The sequence below is a fragment of the Henckelia pumila genome, chromosome 4 (genome assembly GCF_033568475.1).
Source record: "Henckelia pumila isolate YLH828 chromosome 4, ASM3356847v2, whole genome shotgun sequence".
Lineage (NCBI taxonomy): Eukaryota > Viridiplantae > Streptophyta > Magnoliopsida > Lamiales > Gesneriaceae > Henckelia > Henckelia pumila.
The window spans coordinates 23,694,039-23,709,267 of NC_133123.1; the positions used below are offsets into that span (position 1 = coordinate 23,694,039).

General features: G+C 30.6%; 1 pseudogene; it reads left to right on the forward strand.

The window, feature by feature from the left end:
• Window positions 1-9,107: 9,107 nt before the first annotated feature.
• LOC140865016 (8-amino-7-oxononanoate synthase-like) lies at window positions 9,108-13,706 on the forward strand (annotated as a pseudogene).
• Window positions 13,707-15,229: the final 1,523 nt, after the last annotated feature.

Below are 15,229 nucleotides of genomic sequence, written 5' to 3' on the forward strand. Positions count from 1 at the left end.
GAATTCACGCAAAGAACCTCAACCGATCCTGTCAACTCATGATATCAACATCTTTTCATTTCCATTATTAATGTACACCATGTCCATTTAATGAATTTTTTTATTATTAATTTTAAAAAATATTACAATCCTCTATTACCATCTCCAATCCATTACGCTATCTTGATGTAACACTAACTTCAAGATAGTGTAATTCCTACACCAAATACAAAATACATCTCCAACTCATTTACTCTAAACTCTACACTAAAAAGAATATTTTGGAAATATTCTCTATTATTTTATTCACAACAACTAATTTATTCCACCAAATATTTTTAAACACAATAATTAAATATCATTAACATCTAAAATAATAATTTCTATATAAATACTTACTATAAATATTAATGAATTAAAAATTTTAACTAAATATATTTTAAGAATTATTTTAAAAAATGTAATTTAATTTATTTTAATATGTGCGTTTTACTAAACGTAGTAGGACGTTTTTATAATTTCAGTCTTTTTTAAAAAAGATTTTTTTAAAAATGTATCATAATATTTTTTATGTAAGATTTTAATTAATATTTATGTTACAATATTATTTTTTTAATAATTAAAAACATAAATTTAGTATTTATTACATAAATAAAGTTTTTAACTAATTTATTCCATAAAATATTTTTTTAGAATAATCCATAAAATATTTATAAACACAATAATGTATATATTTATTATTATTTTATTAATTAATATAGTATTATAAAAGAATAATTAAGTAATTTAATTATCTATAAACATTTTTAAAAAAAAATTATACATGTATTGAAAATATAATCTGATTATTTAAATTTTAAATCAAAATATCCTAAAATTAACAATTACAAAAAATATATTAAATTTAAAGAAATGTTTTTTTTTAAAAAAGAAAAATAATAAGAAAATTAACAAACGTATACACTAACAAAAGAAAAGAAAAAAAAATAAAGAAAATCCAACGCTATTGCTATAGTGTTAAATCAAATTTAATGCAACACTGCAGTATTTTTTCAACACAATACTAAATATGGCGTTGGGTTGACCAAATGATCAATTTGGTGTTGGATTGGAGAAGCCCTGTTGACCTGCTTCCCACAATTGTACGCCACACGAGGACTTGCATGTTGCAGGTCCTCATGTGGCCACTTTCTTTCTTTGTTTTTTTTGTTTTTGTTTTATTATTAATTATATAATTAGTAAATATTTTTGTAAATTCATTATTTATTTATATGATATTTTTTTTTCAAAATATCAAAATTTTAATTTTAATTTTCGACTTTGATAATCAGCTACAAAATTATGAAGGAGGGAAAAATTAAAAATTTAATAGGTAAAAAATTAAATTGATTAAATATATTTGTTTGTGAGCAGTTATATTTATAAAAAATTGGTTAACATAAATAAAAATATTTTGATTAATTAAAATTTTGATTTAATATTAGTATTAATATTATGTTTTGATTTTTTACTCAATTATTTTGTTAAAAAAATAAAAAAAAATCAAATCGGATTGATCGAGTTAGTCGGGTTCGAATTCACTATTTTTTAGACGATTTTGGTTCGGCTCGAGTTTGGGTTAAGAAATTTTTTAATAGTATTTTGCGTCAACCCAACCCAAACTTATCCGAATTGACTTCTCTATATCTGTTCATAGAACCGAGGGAGCTCCACAAACCCAAACGAATTAAAATAAGTCACTAATTGCGCTAACAAATTTTTTAATTAAATATATAATTTGTATTAAAAAAATATAATATAAAATAAATTTAATCAAAATAAAATTATTTAGGTTAAATTTTTTAATAAATATAAAAAATTATTAAAAATTATTTAATCATTTTAATTTTTTTATCCATTAAATTTTTAATTTTTGTCTCTTTAATAATTTTTTAGTTGGTCATCAAAGTCGAAATTAAAATTTAATTTTTTTTTAAAAAATTATCATATTAATAACAAATAAATAATGATTTTATAAAAATATTTACTAATTATATAATTATTTTTTTTTAAAAAAAAAAAAGAAAAAGAAAATGGCCACATGAGAATGTGCAACATGCAAGTTCAGTCTCCACGTGGTATACATGCAAATTGCAATTGCTGGCAGCGTCCGCCATCAGTAATTTTTGCAATTCTCCGCAACTTGCATTAAATTTGTAAATTTTTTATTTTTAAAAATTAATAATAAAAAACCCCATTTTATGTCAAAACGTGTTATTTTAATAATTCTTAATTATGCCTTTTAAGTTAGTCTTTACAAGTTAGTTAACTTCTCAGTTCTCACTAAATTCAAAGGTAATATTGGAATAGTGAAAATGACTTCGCCAAAAGTTAGTTAACGAATAGGATCTATTGCCTTATTAATAATATATTAATAATTTTGTCAAAAAAATAATATATTGATAATATAGATTAATAGATATCATTTTTTATTTTAATTTCAATTTTAAAAATAATACTATTTAAAATAAAAATAAATATTTTAAAATTAATATAATTTCAGTTTTGATTAAAATAGATTTTAAAAAATTAAGTATTGTATATCAACTGTCGTATTGTTTTGTTTTGTTTTATTTTTAATATAAACTTTTTAATAAAACCTTAAATGGGCAAAGTGAGGGGTACACCACTATCACCGCATGCGTTAGACGTTTTGTGTGTGGTGGCCTGGTGGATGCTCTCAGGTGCATTTGTTAGACAAAAATTCGTATGCGATGGTTTGAGTTATTTTTTTTAGATGTGACTTTTAGATGTGTTATTTATTAAAAAATATTCTTTTTGTCTCATATATATTGTTTTCTTTGAATTTTCACACAAATTAAGAAAAATGTATTGGGAAAGCAAATTATATATAAATTTTCTATTTTATCTCTATTCAATGTATTAAAAAATGATTACACAATTTTCAAGGTGTAGTTAATCGGGGTATATTAGTAAAGAAGTGTAAAAAAATATTACTAAATATGATATATGACTATATATTTGGGACAAACAAAAAAAAATATATATATATATATATATATATATATATATATATATTCGTGAGACGGGTCAATTCTACTCATACTTATAATTATAAGTAATATTTTTGACATAAAATATAATATATATATATATATGAATAATGCTAGAGGTACAACATATATCGTGTACAACGATATTTACAACAAATATATCGTGAGATTTTGATATTATATCGCGATATTTTACATTCAATTTATCATGAGATTTTGATAAATGAAATTTTTGTATTGGATTTTTTGTGTTGTACAAATTTGATTGTACATGTAGAATTGCATATATATATATATATATATATATATATATATAGAGGGATTAATTGAGATGAATTTATGAGTTGATGTGTCATTCAGATTATTAATGTGTAGTGCATGAATAGTAATTGATGTTAATAATCAACCATTAATTCAGATTTTATTAGTAAATTATTATCTGTACGGATATTAGTAGAAGGAAAGAATCTAATAAAGCAATTCAAATTAATAAACAAAGGAAGTGTACTAAATTGTACGGAAAATAACTAAACTACTCAGCAATTTATATACGCATGCACATATAGGCATGCACCCACAATAAATACAAATACCCAATACCAGATGGTATTCAATGGGGAATACCAAAGGAACTGATCACGTTGAAGACTAAATGGGAGGTATGTGGAACACCAAAGGGTGATGAGTTAAATAGAAAATTATTTATGCTTAGATAATAGATAATAATGATAATATTATCTTTATTATTATTATTATTATTATTATTATTATTTATTTATTTATTTAATATTTAATAATAGGTAAATCCCATAGAAAACTGATTTTGGTCATTAATGTGAGTGGACTAATATATCATTGGTTGTCTTTTCTATTTTATTTTTATTTTATTTTTATCAAAAAGAGCAAAATGATAATTTCACATGAAAAATTTTCCACTCTCTCCATTTTCTCCCACGTTTCTCAATCTCTCATACATCATTTTGTTAAATATTATTGCATAAATATCCTCTTAATTTAGTGGTTTTTTACAATAAATTTTCGCTATTAAGTATCATTTAAATCATAATATTTAAATTAAAAGACCGTAACAACACAAAATATTTTCAAATAAATTAAATGTATTATGTTACTGTTGTGTGTGATTCGTTGGCTAGTTATTATTATATTAGATTAGAATAGAATAGAATAGATAGATTAGTAGATGAGAGATGATATGAACATGATAAGATCGATTTAGATAAGATTCATAGAGATTTTTATGTGCTTTTAATTAGAAATTAAGGTTTCGTTATTACTTTATTTTAAAATATAAAATTTCATCTCCCAAACTCAATTACCAAAACGAATTATAATGTCATAATACTAAATATTTTGTATTTTTTAAAATCAATTACATTAATTTCCCCAAAAGAATCCTATATAATTTTTTTTTTCAAATATTCATATACAAATACAACAATAACGTAAAAAAAATGATAATCGGTAAATAACTTTACGTAATTAAGTAATCGGCTATTTACGTAAATTTACAATGAAACTCACATATGTAATAAGAAAAACTGTAATCACGTAAATTCACAATGAAAATCACATATTCATAGTAAAAAAAATATTTTAAAAATATTAATTGCATTTTAATTTTTTATTTGAAATAGTTTATAACATAATGCTTAAATAAATTATTTAATTGAAGAGTCAAGTGTTAAACTAACATATTAATATATATTTAAAAATACTAACAGTATTTTTTTTTGAAAGAGTTCATAGTATACGAATAAATAAATAAAAAAACACATTAATCTTATATAATAATAATGAACGGGTAACCATGTAAATTCACAATGAAACTGACATATTTATAATAGTAATAGATAATAGATAATAGATTTATTTAAAAGAGTTTACAGCATAATGCTTAAATAAATAGTTTAATTGAAGAGTCAAGTGTTAAACTCACATATTTATATAGATACTTAAAAATACTAATAGTTTTTTTTTTTGAAAGAGTTCATAGTATACGAATAAATAAATGAAGAAAAAAAACATTAATTTTATATAATAATAATGAAAGGATAACCATGTAAATTCACAATGAAACTTAAAAATACTAATAGTATTTTTTTTTTTGAAAGAGTTCATAGTATACGAATAAATAAATGAAGAAAAAATACATTAATTTTATATAATAATAATGAAAGGGTAACCATGTAAATTCACAATAAAACTCACATATTTATAATAATAATAGATTTTGAAAGAGTTCATAGTATACGAATAAATAAATGAAGAAAAAACACATTAATTTTATATAATAATAATGAAAGGGTAACCATGTAAATTCACAATGAAACTTAAAAATACTAATAGTATTTTTTTTGAAAGAGTTCATAGTATACGAATAAATAAATGAAGAAAAAACACATTAATTTTATATAATAATAATGAAAGGGTAACCATGTAAATTCACAATGAAACTCACATATTTATAATAATAAATAATAGATAATATATAATAGATATATTATTGCTTTGAAAATTGATGTTAATAAAGCTTATGATCGCATAAACCAATGGATACAAATGATAAAGCTTTGTGTTTCTACTGTGACATATTCAATTAAAGTAAATGATAACTTAGTAGGGTCGATAATTTCGGGGCGTGGTCTACGTCAAGGGTATGCACACAAGGATTGTCTACACTTATTGATAAGGCGGTTCGACGGGGTGAATTACATGGAACAAAAATTTGTCGTGGTGCTCCGGTAATATCACACTTACTCTTTGCCGATGATAGTTTTTTCTTCTTCAGAGCATCACCCGACGAATGCAACAAAATGAAACATATCCTTACTACCTTTGAACAAGCGAGCGGACATGCAGTAAATTATGGGAAATCTGGAATTTTCTTCAGCCGAAATACTTCACAAAATGTGAAAGAAGCTTTATCGGGTATTCTTGGAATCTCAAACCCATTACATACAGGCAAATATTTGGGGCTTCCATCTTTGATTGGTAGTAAGAAAAAGGCTGTCTTTAGCTACATTCGGGAAAGGCTTTGGGCAAGAATAAGTAACTGGAAAGGAAACTTTTTGTCTATGGCTGGACGTGATGTGTTACTTAAATCGGTGGCTCATGCTCTTCCAACTTATTGCATGAATTGTTTCTTGCTTCCTACTTCGTTACTCGATGAACTTCAAAAGATGATGAACTCTTTTTGGTGGGGATCCAAAGAAAATTGTGCACGGGGAATCCGATGGTTGTCATGGAATCGGCTGTGTATGCGAAAGAAACATGGTGGATTGGGTTATCGCAATTTAGAAGGATATAACCTTGCCATGCTTGGTAAGCAAGGCTGGAAACTCATTTCAGCCCCCGATGCTCTATCATCTCGAATTCTCAAAGCTAAATATTTTTCAAAAACTGACTTTTTAAATGCAAGCTTAGGATCAAATCCTAGCTTCATTTGGAGAAGCATCTGGAGCTCACAAGCAATTCTGCGGTGAGGAACACGCTGGAAAATCAGCAATGAAACATCGGTTGTCATTGATCGGGATCCTTGGCTGCGAGACTCGGACAATTTTTATATTCAAACAACACTTGCTGCTGAACATTCTTCTCATACGGTTAACACTTTGATAGACTTAAACTCTCAAAAATGGAATCTCTCATTGATCCATGATATCCTTCAGCTTAGAGATATCAAGGAAATTATGAAAATACCTTTGCCATCGGATACTATAGAGGATTCACGAGTGTGGCATTTCAGTCGAGATGGCTGCTACACAGTCAAATCTGGTTATAATCTACTCATGGGAGATATGACAGCAGCCTCTGGGACACAAATGATATCGGGTACGTGGCATCGCTTATGGAAAATTCAGGTACCACCTAAAATTAAATTCTTTCTATGGCGTGCTGTGAGAAATTATATACCATGTCGTCAAATTTTGCAACGTCGAGGTATTGATGTCCCTTCTTGTTGTGTGCTCTGTGGAAATGGAATTGAAAATACTTGGCGTTTATTTGTTGATTGTGCATATGCAAAAAATTGTTGGAATTTATTGAACTTGCTGCCTTTTGTGAATGAAATCGCGCTTACTTCGGAATCTTTTGCGCATTGGTTTTTTGGCTTCTTGGGCAGATCTTCATCCCAGGTAATAACTATTCTAAGTATGACGTTATGGAGTATATGGAAATATCGAAATGACAAGCTTTGGAGCTAAGCTTCTGTACCTGCATCTCTTAATATTTCTTTAGCTTCGGATCTTTTACAACAGTGGCTTCATGCTCGAGAACCTAATCAGAATCCATATATCCTGCCATCCGCTACAGTGATTATTGAAAATGATGAAAAAGTTACTTGGAAGAGGCCGAGTGAGGGATGGATGAAATGCAACGTTGACGCTGCTATTTTCAACGAAACTAATTCAATCGGATATGCAGCCGCTATTCGGGATTCCAATGGAGAATTGATGATGTGCAGGATGGAGAATTACCAGGGCTTACTAGATACACGCGAAGCTGAAGCAAAGGCGCTGCTCGAAGCTATTATGTGGGCTATCTCGTTGGAGATTCAATATGTCGTATTTGAGACAGATTCTAAGTTGGTGGTTGATGCGATATTTTCAAATCAAATAGATCGAAGTGAGTTTGAAACATTAATTGGAGAATGTCGTTGCTACTTTCTCAGAGAAACAAATTTCAAGCTTCAATTTGTGCGAAGACAAGCGAATATGGTAGCTCATTTACTTGCTAGGACGACCAATTCTCATGTTAGTCCTTGTATTTTTTATGATGCCCCTTTTTTTATTATGGATGTACTAATCTCGGATTGTAATAACTCTTTGATAGTTGAATAAAATCTCAGTTTTGTGGGTTCAAAAAAAAAAATTCCCTAAATAATTTAATATCTACATATTAATTCAATTTTAATTAAAGGAAATATATGTGACTACAAATATAAATCTCTTAAGATAACTGTTTTTCTAACAACCTTAAAATAACTTTTTCTTTTCAAAATATTGCATTTTCTTATTTCGAAAGACATTCTAACTTTATTATTATTTTTATATCAATTCAATGTTTAGTTCTATTAAATTGAATTATTTATAACTTATTTCTTGTTTTAGCTGGATAATCACCTTCTCCTTGTTGCAAAACTCGTCTAAATGCCCGAAGCCACAATTATGGTTTTGGTCCCGAGTGATATTAAAAGCCAGACCAAAAAAGCATGTTTGAATGGTCATTTAAGTACTTAAAAATCACTTTTTAAGTCAAATTTAAAGCGTTTTCAAAAGCCCAAAATTAGAACTTAAAAAAATACTTTTTAAAAAAAAATATATGAAATCCAAACGGACTCTTTATATGTAAAAACCAACCATCAAAAAATATATTTCAAGCCAAGATGGTGAATGATCATTCAATTTGAATTTTTGGAAAACAAAATTTATTTATAATATACCATTGTGTTAAGACGGGTTAATAGGACAGACCAACCCACAATTCGTCGTTTGACGAGTGAGACGAGTGGATTTGTCATTTTGGTTAATAAACTTAGGGCTGATCAAAATTTTTCAATAACCGTCCAAACCGACCGCACCGTATCACACCACACGATAACGCACTGTTTTTTCATTTTTTTTAAATAACCGCAATAAATCAATCCAACGAATTTAATTATTTTTTAGTTGAGTAACACTCTTGTAAGACGGTCTTATCTGTGAAACGGGTCAATTCTACCCATATTTATAATAATAAGTAATACTTTTGACATAAATTGTAATACTTTTTAATGGATAACCCATATAAAAGATCCGTCTCATAAATATGACCCTTGAGACTGTCTTATAGAAGTTTTTGCCTTTTTAGTTATATATTATGCAGGTGGATGCCAGTGAATGCTCGACCGCTGTTTTGTAGAGTGGGCCGATCAGATATCGACCCAATCTTATTATATTAGATGTGAGGGTAGACACGATAGACCAGTCCATTTTGGACCGTGATCAACTCTATTTAAGCCTTGTTTGTTGTTTCGACCCCGAATTGCCTTATCGTCCAGATTTGTACGGAGAAAAGGTCGCCCTGTAAGTAAGAAAACCGTTCTGGCACTAGCCATAAAATATTTCCTTTCAATTTCGAGAAAGACGATGTTGCCAACCACCAAGTACACAGAATCCCACGTGCACAAAAGTTAACAAACTTGCGGCGAGTTCAACTTTGTGTGAAAATGGAGGAGACCTTCTTGTGGGACATTTGGGTAGAAGAATCGCTCACTAAACTCGAATCTCTCAAGCTCATGCGTTCGCTTAGACCCATTCATCTCCCCAATGTTGTCACCGATCGATCTAGCTTCAACTCTGGCTCAATTGCAAATTCTTCGCGTAATCTTGATCGAGGTTTTCGATTTTTTTATGGCCCACAAAAATGGGACAGAGCTTCCGTTGAAGCCAACATTTCTGAAGCCACGTTTCGGAAATGGCTTCATGATATCCCCAGTGCTGGTTAGATTACTTGTTTTGAGGCTTTTTATTTGGTTCCTTTCGATTTGGTTTGGAAAGATTTGGTCTTGTCGGTTTATGGTGCCGCTTTATTGTTTTTTTGTTTCTTGTTTTTTGTTTTTTGGTGCGATTACTGTACGTTTGAGTGTGTTTGTATAGGAAGAAGTCTATTTTTAGTTTAGACTCTAGCATTACTCGTGCGGAGATTTTACAAGAATCTAACATTTATTACAATTGTTGGTTAGAAAGATCGAGTTTTGTGCTTTGTTTACGTATTTCTACATTATGTTCTAGCTGGTTGTCAATGAATTTGCGATTGCCAACTTTATTTAACGGGATTAAATTTTGAAATAAGAGGGAAATGTACACATGGAGATGATGAAAAAATCTTGATCTAACTATCTACTTCAGTCAACATCCTTTCGTTTTTCTTCCATTTACTTTCATAGGGGATGACAATGAAGTTGAAAGTGGAAGAGATGGAAAGCTTAAGAAGCTGATTGTCTTCTCTGGAAATGATTACTTGGGATTGAGTTCGCATCCTACAGTCATCGATGCAGCTAGTAAGACACGTATAGTTTGGTCAGTCAATTTCATGCATTTTAACTTTACTGTGGATGCTACTGATGAAAGGTTTTTCCGGTATTGATGTTGATGTTTTCTGATTATACAGGCAGCTTGGGAGCATGGAATGGGTCCTAGAGGTTCTGCTTTGATATGTGGATATACGTGTTACCATAGGTTACTGGAATCATCATTGGCGGACTTGAAAAGAAAAGAGGTGCCATTTTCTCGGCCTTGACATTAAATCGATAATTCTTTTATTTTACTTATGTTTAGATTGAACAAAGATCTTTTACCTTGTACATCAGGGCTGTTTTATGCATTTCAACTATTTATGGTTTTAGTAGAAGCAAGTCTGTTTTGCCTTTCTGCTGACGGGAAATATGTTGTCTTGATTGTCAAAAAGCTAACTCAAACTTCATTTCTTTAAATTTGTGATTTGCCTCTCACCATTGGCTGATTGAAAACGTGAACCTTTACTCTCAAAGTTTTGGAGCTAAACATTATTATTTTTTGTTGTGGAAGTAGAAATTATTGATTCGGGCACTTGAAGTAACTTTGAATACAAAAATACATAGTTTTAAAATTACTTCATGAACAGAGCTTTTCAAATTACTATTTTGCATACTGATTCACTGTTGTTCTAATGTTATATTAGGATTGCCTTCTTTGTCCAACAGGCTTTTCAGCCAACATGGCCTTTATGACAGCAGTTGGAAGTGTTAGTTTGCTCATAGCAGGAACCAAACCTTCAAAAGATGACAAGGTTGCTATATTTTCTGATGCCCTGAACCATGCATCAATAATTGATGGTATTCGCCTTGCTGAGAAACAAGGAAGTGCCGTGACCTTCGTCTACAGGCATTGTGATATGAGCCATCTCGATGCGTTATTGTAGGTTATTGATTCTGCCATTCCTTTTGCCTAATTATTCTCCTTTTCAATGGGGTTTTACGCTGATAGTTGATTTTATGATCCAACAGGTCAAATTGTTCTATGAAGAAAAGAGTTGTTCTAACTGATAGGTTCGTTAAATTCCTGCTATTAAATTTGAAAATCCCAGCTGCTTGTGTGAATTTTTCTCTAAACTATTGAATGTTAATATCTGTTAGAGCTATATTAATTGTCTCTGATGGAAAATACCCTCCAGTTATAAGTACAGCTTCTTCAGAAAAATCCTTACCCTTGCTATGCTTAACAAGCTAGAAGTAATACAATGATTACATGCAGATATTTGCAACTTTTCTGCCACTTTCTGTAATGCATGAACATGATGTAAAATAATGCAAATTAGAAACGGGTTTTCTGTCATTACTGCTGTCCAACATTGATTTATTGGTTTAACCCTGTAATTCTGAGTGATATCACAAATTTCTCACTCCCAAACTAACTTTTTTTTGTAAAGAATGGTGGGATTTTATACGTCTGAATTGTTTTGTTTCGAAATTTTGCGATACTAAGTTCCTTGTTATGACCTGTGGATAAAGTTGACTTTATGACTATTTCATGAGTATCTCTTAGTGAATACAAATTTCATCCATGAATTTTATTTGAACTAATGTATATGGAATGAAGTAGAAAGTTATTTTATCCTTTTTTGTCCAAATATCAGACTTCTGGTCCCGAGAAAGAAACCTGGAAGGAAAAGATGTTTAATTTAACACTGCAACTCCCGTGATCCTTGATACATAAATTCCCATGTTTCCTCCTGTGATAACCCTCTATGTAACTTGGAGAAATTAATTTTGTCTAATCTGCCAGCTTGTTTAGCATGGATGGGAGACTTTGCACCTATGACCGAGCTTGCAAAACTTCGTAAAAAGCATGGATTTCTTCTGGTAATTGATGATGTAAGTTCTGACCTGTTGTCATTTCAAAAACATTTTCCATTATAAAAGATTGCTTGAGGAAAGCAGCGGTGAAACTTCAGTCTCTTGCGATTGCTCTTTACTGATTTGGTTTTACATTATAGCTGCTAACGTATTTTCAAACTTATGGATGCATACGAATGTATTATGTTTTAGCTAAACCATCACTTACATATGTAGGCTCATGCAACATTTGTTTGCGGGAAAACTGGTGGTGGAGCAGCTGAAAAGTTCGATTGTGAAACATGCGTCGACATTTGCATTGGCACTCTGAGTAAAGCAGCGGGATGCCATGGTGGATTCATAGCATGCAGGTAAGGTGACAGACAAACATCAATCAATTATAAGGCTCATCTAGATATTCTCTGCCAATATTTAGCTTGAATTTTTACTCTACTCCGAGTAATATATGATACTTTGCATTTAATTAGACTTGTTTCGCCGATGACGTGTAGCCCATCTGGCACCAAAGTCCCAAGTGTGGGACGAGGTTTCCCCCATCTCAAGAAAAAAATAGACTTGTTTCAAAGTTGTTATGTTCTTATATTTTCAACTCTTCTGGTAGTAAGACAATTAGTTCGTTTTGCTGTCTTACCTAACACGGCTACCTTTGTAGTAAATCATTTAAAAATGACTGACTTGATTTACGTGCTTGTTGGCAGCAAAAAATGGAAACTGCTAATTCAATCCCGGGGTCGTTCTTTTATATTTTCAACTTCAGCACCAGTTCCCATTGCTGCCGCAGCCCATGGTTACTCTTACTTTCTATTGCTAGAATTTTTTATTTCCTGGTTTTTCAATTATGTTATTCTTGATGAGGTGAGGAAAATTTACCTTTTGAAAAATGTTAAACATTTAAATTATCAGCCCAGATATTTCAGATGCTCGTGTTCCTCCTATACAACGGACAAATTTGTACACCAAAGAACAATTTTATTCTTGTAGTACACCCACACCCTGGATAATGCCTCCTGTCACGAGTTTTACGAAACCACGGTTCACTCATAATGGCTACAAGCCTAAAACTTGGGATATACTCAGAAAGAGTGGTGAGGGACTTCTTTTACACATGCCTCATCGCCTTTTCTTCTGTGGTTTGTCCCACTTATGCAGCCGCTGTTGTTGTGGCAAAAAACGAGTCTTGGCGTAGGCAAGCTATCTTGAACCGCGTCCAAGAATTCCGTGCTTTGACAGGAATTTCAGTAGTGAGTCACATCATATCAATTGTTGTCGGAAGTGAAGACAAGGCCCTCCAAGCTAGCAGGTAATTCGTGTTATCTTCCGGTCTTTCTTCATGTTTTCGCGATACGTAGAATGGCTGATCAAACATCTTGAATCAAGCATCTTTTAAAACTTGGTTTCCACATAACTGCAATCAGGCCTCCTACAGTGTCCCCAAATTCTTGCAGGTTTGTGGTCGTACTGAGAAAACTGCTACGTTGAGCTCAAATTATTGACGATTCTTGATTTTCTCTGGTTTCAGGTTAAGGGTAACTCTTAGTGCAGCGCACACCAAGGATGATTTGATAAAGCTCACGAGTGCACTGTCTCAATGCATTAGTTTCAAAGAGGTTGAAGTATGTTGCCCAAGTTGCTACTCCAAACTCTAACTTTCTCATATTCTTTTTACTCCAATTTAGTGATGCATGCCAATTGCCAAGTACTTCAAATACCTCTCGTGTTTTGTAAATTTCTTCAATTTCATTGTTTTGACAATTTGTTAAAAAAAAAATGTGAGCGCTTCTTCCTACATATAGACTATAGCACAATATATATAATATATAATAAAAAAATTCGAAATTATACTCTTAATATTATAACTTCTAGTAAGTCAGTAAATGCTTGATCTTACGTTTATCAAAGAATGTACATATATGTGTATGTATCTATGTATGTATGCATATGTGTGTGTAAATTTTGTAGAAGAATAAATTTTAGGTGTTCAAACTAGTGAGTGGTTAATGGTTCTATGCAAATAATAAATAACAATTTTAATTTTTAAATTATGGGTAAAATATCAAACCTTTAATTTTTCAAAAGCAGTAACACTAGTTCATTACACATATTACTAATATATATCACCAATATTTTTATCTTTATTTGATGTTGCTGTGGTTAAAATTCCACCTGATATAAGATTTTATGTAATTTTTGAACAAGTGTTAAAAAAAATGAGCTTTTTGGTTATATTAAAATAAGAAGTGTAATAATATTTTTTTTCTATAAATGTAATATCGGACTAGCTTAGCTTTTGATATGATTCAATTTTTTAAAAAAATAACCAAAGTTACCTAAAAATTTATCCTATCATCCCATATTAGTGTCCAATGAGTTGTTTTGTCTAAATGCTTTCGAGAGTTTAATTTTAAAATAAGATATAACAAATTATAAGCTACTTTGAACATTTTATAAATTCTAATACACCTTATAAGCAAGCATCCACATTGGTGTTGGTTAATCCACATTCTATCTTTTCAAAAAGTATGAGAGCTGAGATTCACGTGTCACATAACTCATGTTAGAACTTAAAACTACAGAGTGTTGATATGAACATAAGTCAGTCTACTATGTATGTGGAGACCTTGGGTGCAAATATTTAAAAAAAATCAATATGACATTTGGCGACGCATGTCTTACATTAGGCGACGCAAAAACGCGTCGCGAAAAGAAATTTTTTTTTTTGTTTTTTTTAGTAGGAGGCGCGGGCGCGCCGCCGCAGCGCTGCGGGCGCGCCTCTGTTGCGCAAAATAGCGCACCGGATGCGCGGCCGCGCTGGGACCTCGAAAATCTCTATTTTTCTCTTCTTTTCTTGCTCCAAAGACTCGGAATGATGACCTCTCAAAGTTTAGATCACAATATACAATAAAGAGATGTCCGAAAATCATTCAAACGAGTATCAAATGCAACAAGTTTGAAACTTCCAAATATTCAACAAGTTTTCAACATTTATTTAAAATCATTCGATTGCTAGACCCGAGCTCCACTTCTACTCTCATTTCAAATCTTTAAGGTCCTCTAAAGCTTGACCCCGAACCTCCTATTGCAATGCACACACACAAGACAAAGCAACAACCGAAAATCCGGTGAGTATAAAAACCCAGTATGAATGACAGAAACAAATGAACATCTAAACATTTCAATGATATCAATATAAATTCATAAGTAATCTCAAATGGATAATGCATGGGTGAAATGCATGCTCAAGAATCTGGGGTTATCAATTCTCTGATTCAGTCTGAATCTCGGTCTTAGGGATCCCAAGGGAAAA